Source organism: Panthera pardus, unplaced genomic scaffold (assembly GCF_024362965.1).
Source record: "Panthera pardus isolate Hobbes unplaced genomic scaffold, ASM2436296v1 HiC_scaffold_2, whole genome shotgun sequence".
Classification (NCBI taxonomy): Eukaryota; Metazoa; Chordata; class Mammalia; order Carnivora; family Felidae; genus Panthera; species Panthera pardus.
The window spans coordinates 70,810,729-70,833,146 of NW_026526765.1; the positions used below are offsets into that span (position 1 = coordinate 70,810,729).

The 22,418-nt window shown below is 36.7% G+C and overlaps 1 protein-coding gene across 3 annotated transcripts in view; it reads left to right on the top strand.

Moving 5' to 3' along the window:
- FBXL17 (F-box and leucine rich repeat protein 17) overlaps nt 1-22,418 on the top strand; it is a 495,428-nt gene that overhangs the window by 275,606 nt on the left and 197,404 nt on the right. The gene's annotated exons all lie outside the window — the stretch shown is intronic.

Consider the following 22,418-nt stretch of genomic DNA (forward strand, 5'->3'; position numbering starts at 1 on the left):
CACTATTAATAGGAAGAAAAATACAAGTCCTCCTGTCCCTCAAGGGTAAACATACAACGTGCTATGATTTTTAAATGAATGTTATAAATAACACATTTGCCTTCTATGAAGACTCACTTATATATAAAATAGAAAAACTAAATATATCACTTAACATATGTGGCCAGAGAAGCAGGTTTTTTTTTTTCCTCAGTGTGATGATTGGTCGCATTGCTTCCCTATCCGTTTTGAAATGCTCTGATAAAATGCATAAGAAATAGGCAGGCCTCGCTAAACCTTAGGTTGATTTTTCATAAGAGATCATCACTGATTTACTTAGTTGTACCCTTGTTTCTATCAATTTTGATGAGAGCCTTTCAAACTTTAGGTTTTATCATTTTCACTTTGCTTCAGTTTCCATAGGTTCCTAATCATAGCAAATCATATAATAATTAGTCCCCAGAAATGGTTTAGAACAGTAACATCTTTAGAGCAGAATATGACAGCCCATACAGATTTTGTAAGTAATCCATTTTCAACTGCAAAGAGCTCTTTCTCTCATAAAACAATAGCACACTTGCAGCTTTTGTTTGTGTTATTTAACCATAAGACCCATTTTTATACATGAATGAGAAACTTCTAAATATTTATTGTTCACATGAACATGCAAAATGGAGTTGAGGAATAGTTTTGGTATTCTCTAAAGATAAAGGAGAGAAAGAGAATGAATGAGTAGGGAGAGGCTCCCTTGGTTTTTCTCCAAATCGCACATGCTGTTTACCCAGTGTTATACGCTTGTCCTGCTGGCATTTGCATGATGGAAACTTGATCATATAATAGTTGCTTCTGTCTCTTAGAATCGCTGAGTTTACCAGGGTTTGGACAGCTTCCTGGATGTAAGATACACAGAGATACATAATTAATTTTAACCATTTTATCAGAAAGATGATTTCATAACTTGTTTGTGCAGAAGAGCTTGTCCCTCGTGTCTTGCCCTTGCTTCTTGATGAACTAACTGGTCACAGGGAGCTTAATTTGCACAAAATAATGACTGAAAAAGCACACCCTGCTAAGTGCCACAGATTGTGTTTTATACCTGTGTTCTAGTAATCATTTTAAGTTTCTGGGCCCAGGGGTCTTGACTGTGCAGCCTTTAGAGAGCATACTATGTGCAAGTACAGATTTTGATGTTTAAACCATTGACTTTATGCTATGTTGGCACACCGAGTGTTCAAAGAACTACAAAGGGGAATATGGACATCTAAAATTAAGGATTATAGTACATGCAGATGTGTTCTGGCTCTAGCATCCTGAATCTGTGGCTTTCTAAGTACTTGATGGCTTTGATTTTTTAAACATCGTGCTCCTTTCTTTCCACATTATCATACATTTACATTACATCTTGAAATAAAGTTAGGCATTAGAATAAAACATAGACACCCTACTGAGTTAAAGATTTTAAATCTTATTCTATTGTCCTTACCCTTAGACAGATCCACCCACTTAACTCTCAGGTCTGCATATAATCATGGCAAATATAAATGCAGTAAAATTACTAAATCAAAAGATGTTAAAAACTGTCAGTGTGGGATTGTGAACTTGAATGGGGAGTAAAGGAAATTATCCTAGGACGCTAAGACACTAAACACTGTATGATATAATATTTTTTCATTGGTGACCCCTAGGGAATATCTGGCAGTGTAAATTGCCTTTTCAGCTTTTGGATACATTTCAAGATGAATTCCTTATTAGAAATTCAAAGGAAATCTTCTTTAGTAATCATTTGAATGCTCCCCATCAGTGGATTCAACTTTGCTTCCTCATAAAGTTTTTCTCTTTCTTAGTAAATTACTGGCAAAATGCTGTGGGGCGTGGTGAAGGACTGAGTTTTCTTATAAAACTCACAAGGGCAGTAGTTCCAGGGGAAGGAAGATAGTAACTGTGCTAAACTACTGCATTTAATTTTTTTAAAGTAGACTAAGATTTTAAGCGGGATTATTATCATAAAAGTTGATTATGCCATGTAAAATACAAAAAAAAAAAAAAAAAAAGGAATCTTTTCAACAGTGGAATATTTACCAATTTTAACAAATTATGAAAACCAAATTTTAAATGAGTCTCCCTAAAAGGATACCTGGAAGTATGCATGACCAGTGGTACTGGGGAGGAGTATGTGTATGAAGAGGTCTGTGTGTGTAAGGTTAAACATGTAATTATTAAATACTTTATCATTTGTCTAAGTAAATGGTTTAGAAATGTTTTATTTTGCTCTCCATTGCTGATTCTCCACATAATTATCTCACAGATTGATTATATACTTATTTAGTTTGGGAATTGAAGAGAACATACTCTAATTAAATTCCTCAATTCATAGTCTTTTCTTTCTTTAAAACAAAACAAAAGTGATCAAGTTTTCTAAAATATGTAATACATCTTAACAGTATGCACAAATCCAGTAGTTACTGCTTGTTTTCATTTTCTTCCCTTTGGGAAATATTCATCCCTCAGGTATGTAATTGAAAAGACCTGTTTGTGTACTTACGTAGGGGAAAGCCTTTAATGAGACGTTTAAATGTTTCTTGGCAATGAAAAGAAAATAATTCCAAATTCTGTAAATTTCATATTTATATAAATACAGACCCACTCAGCTCCAGCCTCACCCTCTAGATTTTCAAGACCAATGCTTTGTCTCATTTAGCTGTCGTCATTGTGAATACCTACCTCTCTCTGGCGTGTGAGAGTCATTAGGAAAAGTTCAGATAGCCTGGTCCAAGTGTACAAGGTAGAGGCTTTGTAGAGGTTCTCTGATTTTTCATTGCAAAAAAAGACACTGATTAATTTTCGTTGGCACATTCAAATAAATTTTAGTTTGTAAAGTAATATATGGAACTAATTGTGTCCAGAGTCACACTTTTTTTCCAGCCTAGCAGATTGCAAAGCTAATGCCAGAGTATAAACATAGGAGGGGCATTGTATTTTCTGGATAGGAGAGTTTGACACATAAATTAACAAAAGAAAACAAGTTGTTACAGATTTTTTTTTTGCTTTTACTAAAACTAAATATTTTATTTTGCTACCCACATATATTCTGATCTGTAATATAAGGATTAGAGTTTATTAAAAATTTACAAGAATTTTTATATGCACCTCAGTTTAACTGAAGTGCATTTAAACAAAATGTACTACTGAAGAATTCACAAATTATGTTAACAATTCACATGCATAAGCAGTAGTTCATTTCTTGGGGACCTGCTGTGTGCTAAGCCCTGTTTTAGGGGAGTATGTGGGATACAGGCTTTGTGTGTAAGGAGTGAAGAGTTAGTATAAAGAGTGGGAGAAAACGCATAAGGCCTGATGCCTGTCCTCAAAGACAGCCTGATCCTAGAAGGAGCAAGGTTTATACAAAGCAAACAGCAGAGCAGCAAATAATAAGAATATGCAATAAAGTGTCAAAGTGGGTAGCATATTAAAGGAAAAATACAGGCTTCCCTTCCCAAGTGAAGTTTTATGCAAAATGCCAACACAGAAGACAGAGAAATGTGGGTTTTTTTGTGCTCTAATTTTGTTGTACAAGTTCAGATGTATGTGATATTTACTCAAGAAAATATTTAAAAAGCAAGGGTATTTAAATGAACCAAAGAATTTAAATAAGTAGCAAAGGGGTTGGCTCATAGTAAGGACTCGATAAATGTTAATTACTCTTGTGATTGCTATTAGTTTTAAATTATATGCTTTGGATAGCAGTTGCAATACAATGTTAGCCTCAGCTTTCAATTCTTTTCTGTATTTTGTTCAGGTTCCACATTTCAGAGAAAAATCTTGACTCACACAGATAAATAGTTTTACATGGTAAGGTTTTGTTTGGTTTTAATAGTTTGGCTTTGCTGATATCACCTTATGATAGTCTTCAGTTAAATCAAGATGGCAAGAGAAGATATTCCTTTAAGCAGACTCCCCTCCCCGCACTGGAGCAAAAAAGAAAACTTGGTGGCACAAGTTAATTCATTGGTTATTTTAGTATATAAAGAAGAGAGAGAGAGAGAGAGAGAGAGAGAGAGAGAGAGAGAGAGAGAGTGTTGTGTGTTGTGTTAATGTGTAACAACCTACAAAATAGAACCAGACATTTGAAAACCCCTTAAGAAACCCTCATGTAATATAAACTTAGTAAGGCATGCGGTTTTGAGAACCCCGTAGTGTATCTTATAAGACCCAGGTCAGCAAGCTACAGCCCCATCGGTCAAATCCACCTCACTGCTTGTGAGCTAAAATTGGCCCAAGAGCTAAAAGTGGCTTTTTATGTTTTCACATGTTGGAAAAATAAATATGAAGAATTTATCATCACGTGAAAATTTTTGAGGCTGAACCACCAGTACTTGATGATGGATTTGGATGTGGGGAGACAGTGAACTAGAGGGAGATGTCACTAAGGCTATTTGGTTCTGGTTTTTCATATAGGATGAACCGTAGCACCATTCTCTGAGATAGGCAACTTGGGAGAATGGCGGTCAGGAGTTTAGTCTTTGGCATGTGGAACTGGAGGTGCTTTTGAGGCATTTATCTGAAGTGTTCTGTGAGTGGTCTGTGTATGAGTGGATTATGTGTATCTCTGGATGGATGCTGCTTTAGAACCATGGTATGGTGTGGACGCTAAGGATTGCTTATAGAATGAGAGGGGGCTAAGGTCCTTGGACCAACCTTGAAGTGATGTCTTTTCATGATTGCACGGAAGGGAACGAGCCTGGAAAGTGTACAGGAAAAGGAGAAAGGTGAGAGGGAAGCCAAGAGTGTTATGTGGTAGATGTTCGAGAGAATTGCCAACGGAGTGATAATACTTCAGAAAATTAAGTCTGTAGGAAAGGATTAACGAGTGTCCATGGGGTTGTGCTGTGAATGTCTTTGGTGTCTAGAGCAAGAAATGTTTTGATGAGGCAATGAGGATAGAATTCCTAAATTGGGGTTGTTTTATTGAAGTTGTTTATATCTTTAACTATATTAGTTTTAAAGAAAAACTTCATTCCCAGGTGTGATCTTTTTATTGTTCAATTGATCTCTTATAATGGCAGTTAATTAAAAAAATAGGATTCACTTAAAAGAAATTTGCTTCACAGCAAGTTTTGATTGAAAACATCTATTTGCCATCACCTAAATACTTAAATCTTACCCAGATTGTACATCAAATCCCCTTTAATAAAAAACAGCAATAATGAGAAAAAAGGTTATCATTGCAACATTCAGAGTGACTAAAAAAAGCAAAACTGGTGACTCATGGGAAATATCACATTGCTCATAGCCTTGTCGATTTTAACTAGGTTCCCAGCTAACTTAATAGTATTAATCCAATTTATTAAATAATGCCTTTCTCCCTTATGAAGATTTCCTCTACATGTGCCTGAAGGAATTTGTATTATCAAAGAAAGTTTGGAAAATGAGAGGCTGAGGTGGGACAGAAGAGAATCTATGTTGTACATTTTGTTTGTAGAGATTTGGTGAGGATTTTCCTTATATGGTTTCACATATATACTTGTTTTTATGCTCTTGTCTTACTTTGTTAACGATATGTTGTAATGCTCACTTGGATAGAGACTGTGTCTGTCACTGTGGGGTTCTTTGGCTGCAGGCACTGAGATGGAGGTCAGGGTCTAAGGTGTGTATTAGGGATCAAGCCTTGTGAAAGGAAGCATGCAAGGAAGGCTTGGGCTGAGGGAAAATTCAAACTGATGCAGCCGTAGGAAGGTCTTGGCCAGCCCTGCACGGAGTTCCGGAGTCAGCATTTTCTGTCCAGGTGTCCTGCTTAGGGCTGAATGGGTGGCTCTTGATGTCCCGTCTCCCCCCCCCCCCCCCTCCCCGCTCAGCCACCTTCGCAGACTGCTGCTTAGGCGAAGTGGCTGTCTACAGGGAGGTCGACCCTGTGGCAGAGGCCAGCATCTGAGTCTGGTGCTGCCGATGCCCCAAACTTGGCAGCAAGCCGTTGCTGGAAGGAGGATCTGAGCAGCTCATTTGTCTCTAACGTTACTGTCATGTAATTTTCCACATATTTGAATCGAATGCTTTGTATATACTTATATTGGTTTGAATTCTTTGTTATAAGCAGCTACAGTCACTTCGGTCAGAAACTTCATTGGCTCATGCAAACAGAGACCCAGAGGTCAGGTGGCCCTTCCCAGTTTCCTTAATCCAGCAGCTCCAGCTCCATTCTCTGGGATTCTCTTTGCTATCTTCAGCATACCACAGACTCTTCCCTCTGGTTGACCTCTGGTAGAGCAGGCAGCCAAGGTCAGGGACCTGTGTCTGCATACCACCCAGGCCAGAGCTGGAAGGAGTATCATGTATGTGCTAGGAGAGCTCAGGCATAGTCCCGGGACCACTCTGCCTGAATGCAGGAGCATAGTCCAGTGGCAGAGGTAGAGAAGATGCTGAGAGACTTAGCTGTGGTCTGTTCCTGGGCCCAAAGAGAAAAGAAAAATGAATAAAACTGACATATAGGAATTGTAAGTGTTAAAATATTTATCCACTTAACAAGTTCCTAGTCCCATTTGGGACACCTATTGTATAGATAGGAAGTAGACTCTATAAAAAATTTCATTTTCTTGGAGGTTTTATTGGAGTTTTTACAAAAATATCAGCATTTGATTTCTCTGCCTTTACTAAGTGGTTGAGATTGCAGACTGACACTTATTAATTATACCAGATTTCTGGTTTTAATTAGAGAATGTCTTCTGAGACTAAACCTTTTTACCATTAGGCTGTTTGAAACCTGTGAGATAAAAAGGGAGAGTTCTTTCAGAAAATTATTTACATGATTTTAATTAATGATTATAATCTCCATGGTCATTTTTGCAAAAGAGCATTTAATCCCTTAACCAGTTTTCATGATTTGCATTTTGCAAAAACATGTCGGCCCTGCAGGCTTATTATCTGAGTTGTATTTTTTTCCAGATGAAACTTATTTTGGGTGAGTTTTATTTTGCTACTGCTCCGAGCCCCGTTTCATACCTTAACACCTGTTTCTCATGCAGAGCAAACCGATTGGTAGAAAAGTAAAGTTTGCTTCCTTTTGCCAAGACAGAACATAGCCCTTGGCAAGGTTACCTTTGAAAACAGTTTTTCATGCAGAGACCGTATACAAGTAGCATTGCTGTTGCCAAGATCCTCTGACTAATGAAGGGTCGGAGAGATGGTGTATTCTTTCTCATTGCTTGCGGCACGTATATGTAGCATTTCTTCTGAGAAAAGGCACTCTAGCGTTTCAAACAGAAGCTAGAAGTTTAACCTTCCAGGAGGAAGGTCAGTGTTAGTTTTTATTGATAACACAGAAGAAAGCCACTTTATAAGAATATGAAAGATAAATTCTTTGCTAAGTAGAAACGATTAAACACAGTGAGTTTTCCACCTTTCTTATGAAAATCAGTCTGAGACTATTTTCCATTTGCAAAGTTGCTTTTTTTCCCCCCTTTCTTCACTGAGATGTCAGTCAGATCCTTTACATGGATGATACTAAGCACTGGTCTCCAAATTATGGAAATTTGGTCAGGACTCAAGGTCCAGGTCCCAATATATGACTGCCTGCTCTGTTTTGTTTGGTGCAGTTATGTTTTTTATATTTTTGTTCATGTCTAATCTTATTTTATGAGAACATTTACATTTCCAGTATGCTTTAAGCTAAGTATAGTCTAATGGTTTCATAAACAATGAGACTGATGCTTTGTTTCACAAATGGGAAAATCCTAGAGAGTAATGTTTTGTGAGTACTTGTGGAACTGGGGAAGGAATGGAAAATGTTTATTCCTGTGTGCATGATCAAAGTAGCTGTTACCTTAAGGTATGTGCGTGCGTGCGTGTGTGTGTTTTCTGAGGTAAAAGTGAAGGAAAAGCCACGGAGAGGGGTGTTTTTTGCTTTATTTTCCTCTTCCCAAAACAGTCATTTGGTGGATGTTTTCTACCATTTAAAGATTTTTCACATTTTATACCTTCTTAAACATTATTATAAGATTATATTTTTCATTGTATCTCCCCCACCTTCAGTCATGGGCAAAGACAAATTAATGCATTAATTCCATAAAATTTTGTCAATACTGATGTATAATGTTGGTTCCTAAACAAATCCAAATAGCTGACTGACAAGTGCAATATTTCTCTAAATAACAAATTTTATTATCCAGATATTGCTGAAAGGCTCCACTTCCTGCTAGGTATTGCAAGAATTCAGCTATTTTCACTTTTGCTCCACAGTCTTTTCTTAATACTTTTGACCAAAGATGATCCAGTCATAGCATAGTTCAATCTGTTTATCAAAGGTTGGAAATAAATTTTGCAAAGGGTACTGGAGACAAAACAACAATGCTATTATATGATATTTTTGTTTTCATTATTATTATTATTCTGATGTTTTGCTAACAGGAATTTGTAGATCACTTTGGGTTGTCAACGGGGGTTCGTGTTCTTAGAGCACATTGCAGAATATGAAGGAATATTTCTGCAACTGGAAATAAGAAAATGTGACATAAGTAGACGAGATTGCTGTTATGTGGAATTTTGTCTACTGTGAGACAGAAGCAGCAAGTCAGGTGTCTCCTTGTACACCTGTCTTTGGTTGGAAATTTTTAGAGTAACAAGGAGAACAACTACCATATATTGAGTACTTACTATGTGTCAGGTATTATTCTAGGCACTTACCAATAATATTAAGTAGTTTAATTTTCATGACAATGCTATGAGGTTTCTTGCCATTTTAGAAATGAGAAACTAGACATCTACCATTAGGAAGTGATGAAGGTGAGATTTGAACCAAGCAATGTGAGCCTACAGAACATGATGAAACCACTGTCTTTCTACGTTACAGCAATAGTGTTTTGGTACCAGAGGAAATTTTGAGAAATCCTCTATCACCCTTCTCATTTTACAAATGTCTCCATATTTAAATATGTAACTGGCTCTGAGACACTGAGTATCTTTCCCAGGGTCAGATGGTACGGATAGAGGTAGAATACAGTTAAGCCGGTGTGCTTCTGGTTTCAGGTTTTCTCATCCTCTGGGGCTCTTCCCTGGTAATACTGGAGATGTGTTATACCAGGAAGCCTCTTTCCTCAAGCTGTATCTAGAATTGAGAGTGGACTTAAGCTTTTTCTTCTTGATGATGTTACAGCCCAGAGGGTGCTGAAGTTTAAGCAGGTAGAGTGGAAAGTTAGTTGGAGAGGAGAGAAAAGGAAGGGAGGTTGGGTACAGATGGACCAGGGCCTGGGGGAATGACTTGGACATTATTTGCCAGGCAAAGCTTGAGTACTATCTGAACATAGGATTATAAGGAGACCCTGTGACTGCGTATGGTTGTTTACCTTAGAGAAGGCAGTCTTAGCAGGCAGGGCCCTAACTTATCAAAATGCAAAGGTTGTGTTGCATGGGCATTTGGTATGTGACTCTGCTGAGTCCAGACTTTGTCTCTACTAACCAAGTAGATGATTTCTTCTTAGAATAATGGGAAGTGCAAACCCTTGTTGAAATTTAAGAATTGTTTCCCCATGGCAATTTGTTTGGAGACATCTAATGCCAGAAGAAAATTCTTTTACTACAGACAGGAGTAATCCTTAGGCCAGATCATTATCCTTTTTACTTCTATGAGAAAAATAAGTTTTAACTGTAGTTAAGCTTTTATTTTCATTTTATTTTTTTCAAGTTTTTGTTTAAGTTCCAGTTAGTTAACATACAGCGTAATATTAGAACTTGGTGATTCATCACTTACATACAACACCCAGTGCTCATCAGAACAAGTGCCCTCTTTAAAAACGGTCACCCATTTAACCCATCCCCCTGCCAGTTTGTTTTCCATGGTTAAAAGTCTGTTTTCTGCTTTGCCTCACTTTTTCCCCCTATATTTACCTATTTTGTTTCTGAAATTCCACACGAGTGAAATTATATGGTATTTGCCTTTCTGTAACTGATTATTTCAATTAGCATTATACGCTCTGCCTCCATCCACATCATTGCAAATGGCAAGATTTCATTTTTAATGGGTATGTAATATTACATTGTGTATATACACCACATCTTCCTTGTCCATTCACTGTTGATGGACACTTGCTCTCTTTCCACAATTTGGGTATTGTTGATAATGCTGCTATAAACATTGAGATGCATGTATCGTTTTGAATCAGTATTTTTTTATCCTTTGGATAACTAGCAGTGCAGTTACTGGGTCATAGTGTAGTTCTATTTTTAACTTTTTGAGTAACCTCCATACTGTTTTCCAGAGTGGCCGCACCAGTGCACTCCTACCAACAGTGTAAGAGGGTTCCCCTTTCTGTGCATCCTCCCCATCACCTGTTGTTTCTTTTTTGTTAATTTTAGTCATTCTGACAGGTGTGAGTGATATCTCATTGTATTTTGATTTGTATTTCCCTGATGATGAGTGATGTTGAGCATCTTTTCATGTGTCTGTTGGCCATCTGTAGGTCTTCTTTAGAAAAGTGTCTACTAGGGGCACCTGGGTGGCTCAGTTGGTTGAGCAACTGACTTCAGCTCAGGTCATGATCTTGCAGTTTGTGAGTTCTCTGTGCTGACAGCTCAGATCCTGGAGCCTGCTTCGGATTCTGTGTCTCTCCCTCTCTCTGCCCCTACCCTGCTCATGCTCTGTGTGTGTGTGTGTCTCTCTCTCAATAATAAATAAATGTTAAAAAAAGAAAAAAGAAAAAAAAGAAAAATGTCTACTCATGTCTTCTGCCCATTTTCAGGGAGAGAATCTCAAGCCAGCTTCACCCTTAGCACAGAGCCCTACGCAGGGCTCAATCACACAACCCTGGGATCATGACCTGAGCTCGAAATCCAGAGTTGGATGCTTAACTGACTGAACCACCCACCCAGGCACCCAGCCACCCATTTTTAAACTGGATTGTTTGTTTTTTGGGTGTTGAATTTGATTAAGTTCTTTATATTTTATGTTCTTTATATTTTAGATGCTAGCCTTTATCAGAAATGCCATTTGCAAATACCTTCTCCCATTCTGAAGTTTGCCTTTTAGTTTTGTTGGTTGTTTTCTTCTCTGTGCAGAAGCTTTTAATCTTGATGAAGTCCCAATAGTTTGTTTTTGTTTCCCCACAGGGTTTTATTTTTAAAAGCATGCTTCAATAAGTTAAATTTATCTGGTTTTAATTTTTCTCTAAGATACTTACTTTAAATCCTATTTATTCATTTCCATGAGCCATATGTCCAGTGTCACAAGGATGCACTGAATAAATCAAGTGCCTGCAGACAGTAGATGGTGGTGTTCGATCCTGTACAAAGTGCTGTGTAATATAGAAATACTATGCTTAATATCTGCCTTCCTGCCTTGTTTCTTAATTGGATCAGTGCTCTAGGGGGCATTAGGTTGAACTGAACAACAATGTAGAAACAACATTGCATTCCTGAAGCCAAGTCAATTAATCACACAATGCATTTCAAAGGAGTTACTTCTAAGTAATTGTTGTGTAAATTAGGCCCATTGCAATTGCTGGGTAGTAAACAGGAGACAAGCCAGCTTTATGCAACCTAAGATACATCACAAATTTGCCATTTCTAACCCCCCTGTGAGATAATCCTTAAAACCTCATTGCTTGCACCCACAAAATAACCATACAGGTTTTTATAACCACGTTGGTTATGTTTTCCCAGTGAGCCTATAATTACACATTTAACTTTTTCAAACAGAGGTTAATAATGATGGGATTTTTGATTTTGAGGTCATTTTATTTTTCTCTAATGACTTTCTCTGGTTCTTGTATAGTATAGGGGATTAAAATACAGGTAAAGAATGTCTTCTCTTTAACAGCACTGAAATTCCACCCTATACCTTTCATCACATCAAACAACATGAAATATATTATTTATATTTTATTATTAATCAGGAATCGGCGATTATATCTTGAGACTTCCTGTTTCAGGAATATATCCAAAATTCTATAAAGGACCCTCACAGAGAGAGTTTCAGGATCACTCTGCCCTGTTATACAAATTATTTTTCAGCAAAATAGTCAAGATACTCAGTAAAAGTTTCCCACTGGTCTCTTTGGGAAGCACCCAGCTTTCTAAAAGTAAGCATATCCAGGAAGTACAATTCCTGCTGGACCAGGACTAGCCATGTGACCTTTGCTGTTCACATTCCACCATCTTCCCCAAAATCAGATATGTTTGGCTTTGAACCTCTAAGGTCGTGTTCCTGAGAGTGATTTTTCTGGATCAACTGTAAATATAGCTCAAGCTCACTAGTCCAGCACAAAGAATGAGAGTGTGAGCCCAGAGCTTCCTCAGCCATGGTTCTGCATTGTGGACAAAATGATTCTGAGAGAATGAAGTCAATTTAGAGAGAGAAGTGGAAAAAGACACAGAGAGGGTGATGGGCATTGTGGAGGGAATCTGTTGGGATGAACACTGGGTGTTGAAACCAATTTGACAATAAATTATATTAGAAAAAAAAGGAAAAAGACAGAAAGGGACTTCAGTATCTCTACTTTCAGTTATTCCTGAATGTACCTTACTTTTGTGTGGAACCCAATTTATTGGCATTTCATACAACCTACTTCTTTTTTTTCACATTTTTATTTAAATTCTAGTTAGTTAACGTATAGTGTAATATTGTTTTCAGGAGTAGAATTTAGTGATTCATCACGTACATGTAACGCCCAGTGTTCAACACCCAACAAGTGCCCTCGTTAATACCCATCATCCATTTAGCCCATCCCCCTGCCCACCTCCCTCCATTAACCCTCCTTTTGTTTTCTATCCTAAAGAGTCTCTTATGGTTTCTTTCTTTCTTTCTGTCTCTCTCTTTTTCCCCCTTTTCATATGTTCATCTGTTTTGTTTCTTAGATTCCACATATGAGTGAAATCATATGGCATTGTCTTTCTCTGCCTGACTTATTTCACTTAGCAAAATACACTCTAGCTCCATTCACATCATTGCAAATGGCAAGATTTATTTCCTTTTGATGACTGAGTAATATTCATATATATATACATATATATGATAATATGTACATATACATACATAACTACATACTGCATCTTCTTTGTCCATTCATCAGTCAGTGGACATTTCGGCTCTTTCCATAATTTGGCTATTATTGATAAGGCTGCTATAAACATTGGGGTACATGTTCCCCTTCGAATTTGTATTTTTGTATCCTTTGGGTAAATACCTGGTAGTGCAATTGCTGGATCATGGGGTAGTTCTATTTTTAACTTTTTGAGGAACCTCCAGACTGTTTTCTGGAGTGACTGCATCGTTCCCACCAGCAGTGTAAGAGGTTTCTTCTTTCTCTGCATTCTTGCCAACACCTGTTGTTTCTTGTGTTGTTAATTTTAACCATTCTGACAGGGCATCCAGCCTACTTCTTTTTTCTTTTCTTTTCTTTTCTTTTCTTTTCTTTTCTTTTCTTTTCTTTTCCTTTATTTTATTTTATTTTATTTTATTTTATTTTATTTTATTTTATTTTTTAAATTTACATCCAAGTTAGTTAGCATATAGTGCAACAGTGGTTTCAGGAGTAGATTCCTTAATGCCCCTTACCTACAACCCTCCCACAACCCCTCCAGTAACCCTCAGTTTGTTCTCCATATTTATGAGTCTCTTCTGTTTTGTACCCCTCCCTGTTTTTATATTATTTTTGCTTCCCTTCCCTTGTGTTCATCTGTTCTGTGTCTTAAAGTCCTCATATGAGTGAAGTCATATGATATTTGTCTCTCTCTGACTAATTTCGCTTAGCATAATACCCCATAGTTCCATCCACGTGGTTGCAAATGGCAAGATTTCATTCTTTTTGATTTCTGAGTAATACTCCATTGTATATATATACCACATCTTCTTTATCCATTCATCCATCTTTGGACATTTGGGCTCTTTCCCTGCTTTGGCTATTGTTGATAGTGCTGCATAAACATTGGGGTGCATGTGCCCCTTCGAAACAGCATACCTGTATCCCTTGGATAAATACCTAGTAGTGCAATTGCTGGGTTGTAGGGTAGTTCTATTTTTAATTTTTTGAGGAACCTCCCTACTGTTTTCCAGAGTAGCTGCACCAGTGTTTATTCCCACCAGCAGTGAAAAAGAGATCCTCTTTCTCTGCATCCAGCCTACTTCTGAGTTTCTTTCACATTAAACAAGAGAGACCTGCTCAGTTATGTACATCTCCCCGAGGCTTCCACAGCACCTTCACAAACATTTTTGATGGCCCTCACCATATTACTTGCTATTTGTTTGTCTGTTTCTGTGAGGAAAGGTACTGTCTTCATTATTACTTAGCAACAAGTCCATCAGTTAATGGATAACAGGTAAATATTGGATGAAGAGTGAATGAATGAGCACCCATATAGCTTTCAGTGTCTCACCCTTTTTCTAGCAAGAAAATGATAAAAATCTACTTGGTTTTGCATGATATGGTTATTATATGACTTATTATAAAACATGTATAGAAACTGTGAAAAGATTTTCGTATTAATTTTTCCAGTAGTATTTTCATTACCTTAGAATTGTAATACTGTACCCTCCTTTTTTTTACTTCTCTCCTAGCTAAATATAGTTAAATTCTGGAGCCTGTTTCATGAGATTGACCTAATCCTCAGTAAGAATTTATATCTATGTCAGTCTAAGTATAGAAAATGCATTGTAAATATAGTGCTGAATGCTTTCCATAGTAAGAGCCTTCTTGTGTGGGATTTAGAGGGAAACTTGCTTATGATGAAAGCCTCCGTATTGTTTAGTCATCATCATCTCCTAAGCCTTCAGGTAGAGCAGGTTAATTACTTATTTATTTTTCAGTTTTGGTTATCTTTCATTTCCTCATGTGTAATCTTTTTCATGACAGGTTTTGATTTCAATTTACGTCCCTACACATAATACTTTATAACTGGTAGTAATTACATTCACGAGTAACATTTTCTTTCATTTTACTTGTGTCTCAAGTCTTCACAGCTGCTACAAAAAGTAAGGTGGTAATAACTATTTAAAATACTGTTCTCTTCACCCCTTGTCCTCATTTTAGGTCTAAATTTCAAAGCCAATGTAGTTCAATCTTTACCCATTAAGTGTAGTTTGTCCTATATTTGGTGCTATTCAATGTAGGAATATATACACAGAATTTTTCATTTTTCGTTTTATCCTCTTTACTCTGCCATTTAACCAGCTATTACCATGAAATATCGTTAAAATATTGCCTTACTGGCCTTCTAACTCTTGTAACTTGACGACTAAAAGTGTTCTTCCTGAAGCAAAAATATGTGTAAGTGAAAGCAGGCTATCATTAAATAAGCATATGTAATAATTTTATGGACATGAGCCTATATACCTTTATCTTTTTCACTTAAGATGAGGTCCTTTTATTTGTTTAGCTCCCTAACATCTTTCCACTAAAAGCAACATATTTCATGTTGAGAGAGATGCTGAGTGCCCCTTAGCTTGGCTCTAGACATCTCAAATGTTTCTAATGCAAAAGAGTTAATGAGGGATGAGTTAGAAAGTGTTATTAGTGGTTGGGATCAAGATATGGCTGAGGACTTCCATGTCATACCTTCTGGGAGAGTTTCTGCAGATCATGACTGTGTAACTGTTTTTGACTTGCTGTTGGTCGTACTTGATTTGTAGTAATAGCTCTCTCATTTATACAATGTATTGTGAGAGTTTGGGGTGTTAATAAGATTTTTTAAAACTCATTAGATTTGTTTCAAATGAGCTGTCTAAAGTTTTATCTAGGTTAAAGTATAAGGAGATAAAGATGATGAACGGGTTTCAGACAAGTTGAATCTCAAAGTGTATGTAGAGATGTTTTGAGGGCATAAAGATTAAGAATAAAGCTCAGGGCCTGGGATGCATTTGGGAGTCATTCAGGCAGTCATGTACCCATCACTTGCAATAGATAAGGTCACTCCATTCAAGGGAGCTGAGGAAACATCTCCAACATTGTGTTAGGAAACTCAGAATAATCAGGAAGATAGGAAAAGAACGAATCTGATGGCTGCCCGGGAGAAGACAGTTTCATCAATGAGTTTTGGCAAATCCAGACATTGTGGAAGTTGTGTTAAGATGAGATTCTGTTCTAGATTTTTGACTTAGGAAATTCTGTGATAGGCAATTTTACTGGAGTTGTACTCTAAAATGTAGGGAAGAGAAACTGAATTAGCATGTACCAAGGAGTAAATGAAAGAGAAACAGAAGGGACAGCAAGTGTAAATGATTTGGCCTGTAACCACGAAGGGCAGGAACATGTGTGATGATGATTTCACAGTAAAGTAGAATAAGGGAAGTTCCTTTTAGAATTTGAGAAACACAGAGGCATCGAGAGGCTGACTAAGGTTGGGACAGAATAATAAGAGAGAAAAAATGGTCAAGTCTAGAATGAGTAGGTAAGGTTGACCACCAATTTCAGTGTTTGGGGATCTCTGTCACAGCCAGAAGTACTCTGACACCAGCTGGATGTCCTGCAGTTCAACTCAATTCTGATACCAGTTACCCAGAGATAACATCAGATCCCATAGATGAGGGGCTCAGTCTACTTCACATGCCAGGTGCATGCCCACCTGTTACCGGTGCTGGCTGTAACTTGGAGATTCCAACAACCCCCTTCTTGGGTTTGATTAATTTGCTAGAGCAGCTCGTAGAACTCAGAGAAACATTTTATTTACTAGATTATTGGTTTATTATAAAAGGATATAACTCTGGATATATAAAAGCAGATAATAGCCAGATGGAAGAGAAGCAGAGGGCAGGGTCTCGGGAAAGGGCAAGGAGCTTCCATGCTATCCCTGAATGGCTGTCCCCAAAAGCTTCATGTGTTCACCAACCCTGGAGCTCTCCAAACCCCATACTTTTAGGTTTTTATGGAGTCTTCATTACATAGGCATGATTGATTAAACCATTGGCCACTGGGAATTGATTAAAATTCCAGCCTCTTTCCCCTTCCAGGGGTGTGGTGGGGCAATGACAGAAAGTTACAGCCCTCCAATCACAGGGCTGGTTCTCCTGGCAGCCAGACCCTTCCTTGGGCACAGGACCAAAAACCACCTCATTAACGTAACAAAAGACACCTTTATCTCCCTCTTCACTTAGGATATCCCCCAAGGGTTTTAGGAGCTCTGTGATAGAAAGAAGGAGGAAGACCAGATACATATTTATTATAAATCATGGTATCACAAAGGGACTGAAGAGATTAGGCTTGGAAAGGAGTAGAGCTACTTCCTCTGTGACATCAAAGCAAGTTTAGAAGAGGACTGAATGACTCTCCCAACCCACCTACTCACAGGGGTTGTGGATGAGGAAGGTGACTTGGAATCAGATTTGTGTCAGTTTAGAGCTAGCTTGAGACTGGACAGAGAGAAACCCATGCAGTTTGCTGAAGTCATCTTCACAACTGGAGATGCCAGGAGTGAGATGCAGTTTTCCATCTAATTTCAAGCCTAAGCGTGAGATATGTGACACAAATGGAGTTTTGTTTTTCCAGCGTTACTGAGTCTTGAAGCAGGTCGTTCCTGTTACAGATTGTGCTCCATTGCCTTTCACCTGAAAACTTCATACAGATATACTTCGTTTGAGTATAGTAGGATCATGAAATTCTTAGTGTCTACATTTCTACTTTCAAAACAGTATATTAAAATGTGTGTTTTGGCAACAAAGCCAAGTTACACTTTGGGAATTTCAGGGAGACTGAATTTGTCCCAGCAGTGCCACCTAAGATGCTAGTGCCATTTGTATCTCAGTAGCACATAATGTTTCACACATTGATTTTTTTGTTTTGATCTCAAGATGCTTTGGATTCTGATTAGCTCAGACAGCTCTTTCTCCATCAAGAAACTGTATTTCGTTGGTTTAAAAAGAAAGTGTTATGTCAGTGCCTTATCCACTTCATGTGCAAAATTACCAAATTTTTTTTTAATTTTTTTAAGGATTCACTTTTATTTACACCAAAGTGTTTCCGTAAGCTCCTGCTGCAAATTAAAATTGCATTTCTCAGTGTTAGTTACATGGTAGTGGCTATTATGGGTTTGGGCCTCTCTGTTTTAGAAGGTCTTTATGCTCTGCTGCACTCTGGAACTATACAGCCCTAAATTACCTTAATCTCACTAGTCCAGATAATAAGGATCAGAGTTAGTAAAAACTGTCCAAAGCAAACTATATATTTTTAATTAAGTGACATTAATTTGGATATCTTTATATCTATGTTTTCAAAAATGCTGAGATCCTTGCAATTGAGGTTTGGTTTACCCTAATGAGTTTACACTAATGAGTACTGGTTTGATTTATGCAATAGAAACAACAGCAGGAAAGCAGATACATCTTGTGAGATGGGTTCGAAGCATTTGTAGTGATGAAGTGTACCCTTGCGAAATAAACCCTGTCGGTGACTTAAAAACAGTGTAATTTTTCAGTTTTCATTTTATGGCAATTTCTTTCTTCATGCTATCATGAAAAGCTCTTTGCATTTGCTAGCATGAGAGATAAGATTTTTAGTAATAGGGAAGACCTGTTAAGAGTATCTTTAAAAGTTACTGTCTCTGAACTTAACAGGAGTTTTCAAAGATAGCCGCACTTCATGGAGATGAATGTAATCCTGAAGAAAACCATCGTTAACCTGCTCAGAGCCTTGTGATTGGATGTGTTATTAAATCTTTTGCCAAATTTGGCTTTGCAGGACCTGACTGAGTATAAATGGAATGATATAGTGAATATATTAATTTATGCTGAGATTTTCCAACATTGGTAGATTCATATACAAATCTGTTATTTGGAGAAATACTTGTACTTAATCTGCTGTTTTAATGCATAATATTTTAATTTGAAATATATGCTATATGTCCAAAGAAACCTCTTAGGACAGCAATAAAGGAAGAATCAAGCAACTAACATAGATGGGTAATTCTCTTTGTAAGAATATTCTATACAGATTAGTTTTGTTATTTGACCACTGGAGTACTTCAAAATAATTATAGGTAGTAATCTAGAATACAAAATGAAGAAAATCAGTTATCAATACTATAGAACTTGATTTCAGGCATCTGCATGAGGAAGGTTTTGAAATTAGAAAGATATATGTAAAGAGTCATCAGCTCTCATTTCTTCCTCCAGCTACGTGGGGGCATGACACCCTTCAAACCACCACCCCCCCAAAAAAAATAAGACTCCCTTCTTTACTGACCAGTCCAAGGTGGGCAGTGAGGGTGCAGGAAAAATAATCTTCCTTTTCTCCATGATCAGTAAGAAGTTAAATTTACCTCTGTGATACCCTGACTTACAGGTTATAAAATCCAGCTTTTTAATGAGGATAATTTTCTTTGTGACTTTGTCCTATGAGTCCTTATTTTCTATGTATGCATACTGCTGGCATGATGCATATACAAAAGCACATTAGCAGAGATAACACAAAATTATCCTTTAAAACTGATTTTCCCTTTTTCTTTCTTTATACACAGACATCACTCATATTCCTTATCTTCTTTGACTTAAAAAAGGTATGTCCTTAAGGTTTCTATTTTCAGAATAAATAAGCATTCTTGAATAGCCAAACTGTTAAATTAAGTCCTTAAATCCTTAATATCTCCCCCTTTAAAATAAAAAATCACTCATTAAATGTAGGTATAGCAGAGCACAGGGAGGAAAAGCAAATGATGTTATAGCTGCAGTAAACATGATTCATTTGTACATTTTAGGACATCTTCTCCGTGGCAGTTTTTCATATTTCTCTTCTACTCCCCAAGTAACAAAATGTCACATGAAAAGGATCAAAATATTCCTTGCTGTAGATCATGGTGTGTGTGTGTGGTGTGTGTGTAAAATATCACACTCACACCTTCAGGCGTTTGTTTTAAGAAGAAATCTAATGATCTTATTTTCAGCGGAATCAGATGTTCTTGAAATATTTTCTTACATCCTTTCAAGGCCGAGAGTATTTCAGTTGCCCCATTAGTTAGCACCAATGTACAAGTTTGCTTTTTGGGTTTTTTGTTGTTTTGGTGTGGGTTTTTTTGTTTGTTTTTTTGTTTTGTTTTGTTTTATTTTGTTTTTTTGGTTAAAACTGTCAGTGTTTGCACTGCGAATGCTATTTTCCAGGCATTCATTGCTCAGCATAGACTGTAAATATTCGTTTTGGACTAACACTTGTCAGAAAAAGTCTGTGAGCAATTAGGAGTATTTATATTTTATTTGTATAAAGAGAACTTTTTTTGTGTGCTGTGCTTTAACAAAAGCATCATTGGCTCAAAGTATTTCATGGTGTTTTCATGATAGTTGACTTTAGATATTTTGGTAGAGTATGCATGTCAAAACATTTAACTGCAAATTGAATGCTATATGTGTATTTTAATTGCTATACATTTTAAAATGAGACATGTTAGATCACAGAGGCAGGAATTAGCAACTTTATGATATTTTCACATGTTGAATGAAACATAAAGGATTTAAGAAGTAATATCAAAGTGTCTGTTTTCTTCAAGTACTCTAGGCTTTCTGAAAATATGAGGAAATGGGAAATGTCAACACATGAAGTAAAATAAGTGAGGTACTAGAGCAGCTGTTATCTGTCAATAAATGTCCAAGCATAATTGCCAGTAAAGAAGACTGCAATTTGAGAACACGTGCTGATACATGATTGGAATCTCACCATGTGATCTGTTAGATGATAAAGTGTATTTCAGAATACTGTGCTCGCCTGTTAACTTAGAATCGGTCATATTTTTATTTTTCTACAAACAGTGACAAATATTTATGAATGTACACTAAATCTGGACTTCCTGACCCACTGTTGGTTCAGTTTCAATTCTTGTGTTAAGGTGTACTCGGCTCTGGGTGGTAGGAAACTGTGGAGGAGCAGATCCCAGTCGGTAGAGCCTGTCAGGTTTACAACTTTCCCTCCGTTCCTTAAGAAATCAAACACAAAATTATAAATAAAAAACTTGAATTCTAAATGTGCAGTAGTCTTAGTTGTAGTTAAAATATCATACAAAAAATTTATGAGAACATATGACCAGGCAAATACAATGCAAGGATTGCTCCCAGGCCTTAGAAGGGCTCATGGAACGTAGAGGCCCTTAAGCTTGAAGATTACAGAAACTAATTTTCTGGTGATTATAATTATTCCTTTAAGTTTTCACTTTCTAGTCACATAAAAAAGTATTTTTTCTTATTTTACCACTTACTTTAGGAGTGCCTTTGCATGTTTTAACTGAAACTTGAATGTTATAGTCAATTCATTTATTCAGTATTCAGTGAATGATCATTTATTGAGCTGCTAATATTTATGAGATTTGGTGCCTGCTAATAGGAATGCAATGATATATATGGTCCTGGACAGAAGATTTTAAAAAGTACACATATAACAATGTAGTCATAAGAGGTAGGTATTGTCTATTTTACATGACTCAGACCCTCTAGTTAGTGCATAACCCACCCCCCCCCCCCACATTCTTATGATAACAAGTTTTTCTGTTATTTAAATTATTACTGATATCCACCACTTTCCTTTTAGAATACCTATTCAATGAGATATAATCTAGTTATTTATGTCTTTTAGGACATCTATTTAAAACATAGTCTAGATTCAGAGTTATATGATACCATGACCTTGCTTTATTGTACATCTAAGAAGAAAATTAATAATTTATTTTTTTAGAAGATAAACTAAATAATCCATTTGTAAAATTTATTTTTGCTTTAAATGGTTATTTAGATTTTACACTTATATGCTCAGTGCTTATTTTCAAGATCCAGTGCTTTATTTAATGTAAGATATAATTATCTCATTTACTTCCATATATGAATCAGAAAACCATACTCTAAAGGCATATATGTTGTGTTTTGAATAACTGAGAATAAAAGTGAGAAATTCTTAAATCCTACTTCAGGTAAACAGTGTAGTTATAAAACAAGTGATAGCCTTGTGAAAATATCCAAGTTTATAAAGCAGATAATAAAATGGAGAAAAATTGCAGTTGTTCACCTTCCAAAATGATACATAATGAAAAGAACACTTTAAAGTTTTGACACTGGCCTCAAATTTTAGATACAAATTATACACTTGAAACCTGCTTTATTCAGGAAAATTCATATATAGTTAATTTAAAAGATTGCATTATAGTTCCCAAGAATTATACAGTTGTTTGAAGTCACTTTAGAATGGAGATTATAATTACTATGATCAATGCTTTTTTTTTTAATTAAATATAATTTATTGTCAAATTGTTTTCCATACAACACCCAGTGCTCATCCCAACAGGTGCCCTCCTCAATGTCCATCATCCACTTTCCCCTCTCCCCCAACCCCCATCAACCCTCAGTTTGTTCTCAGTATTTAAGAGTCTCTTATGGTTTGCCTCCCTTCCTCTCTGTAACTTTTTTTCTTTCTCCCCTTCCCCTCCCCCAGTGTCTTCTGTTAAGTTTCTCAGCATCCACATATGAGTGAAAACATATGGTATCTGTCTTTCTCTGCCTG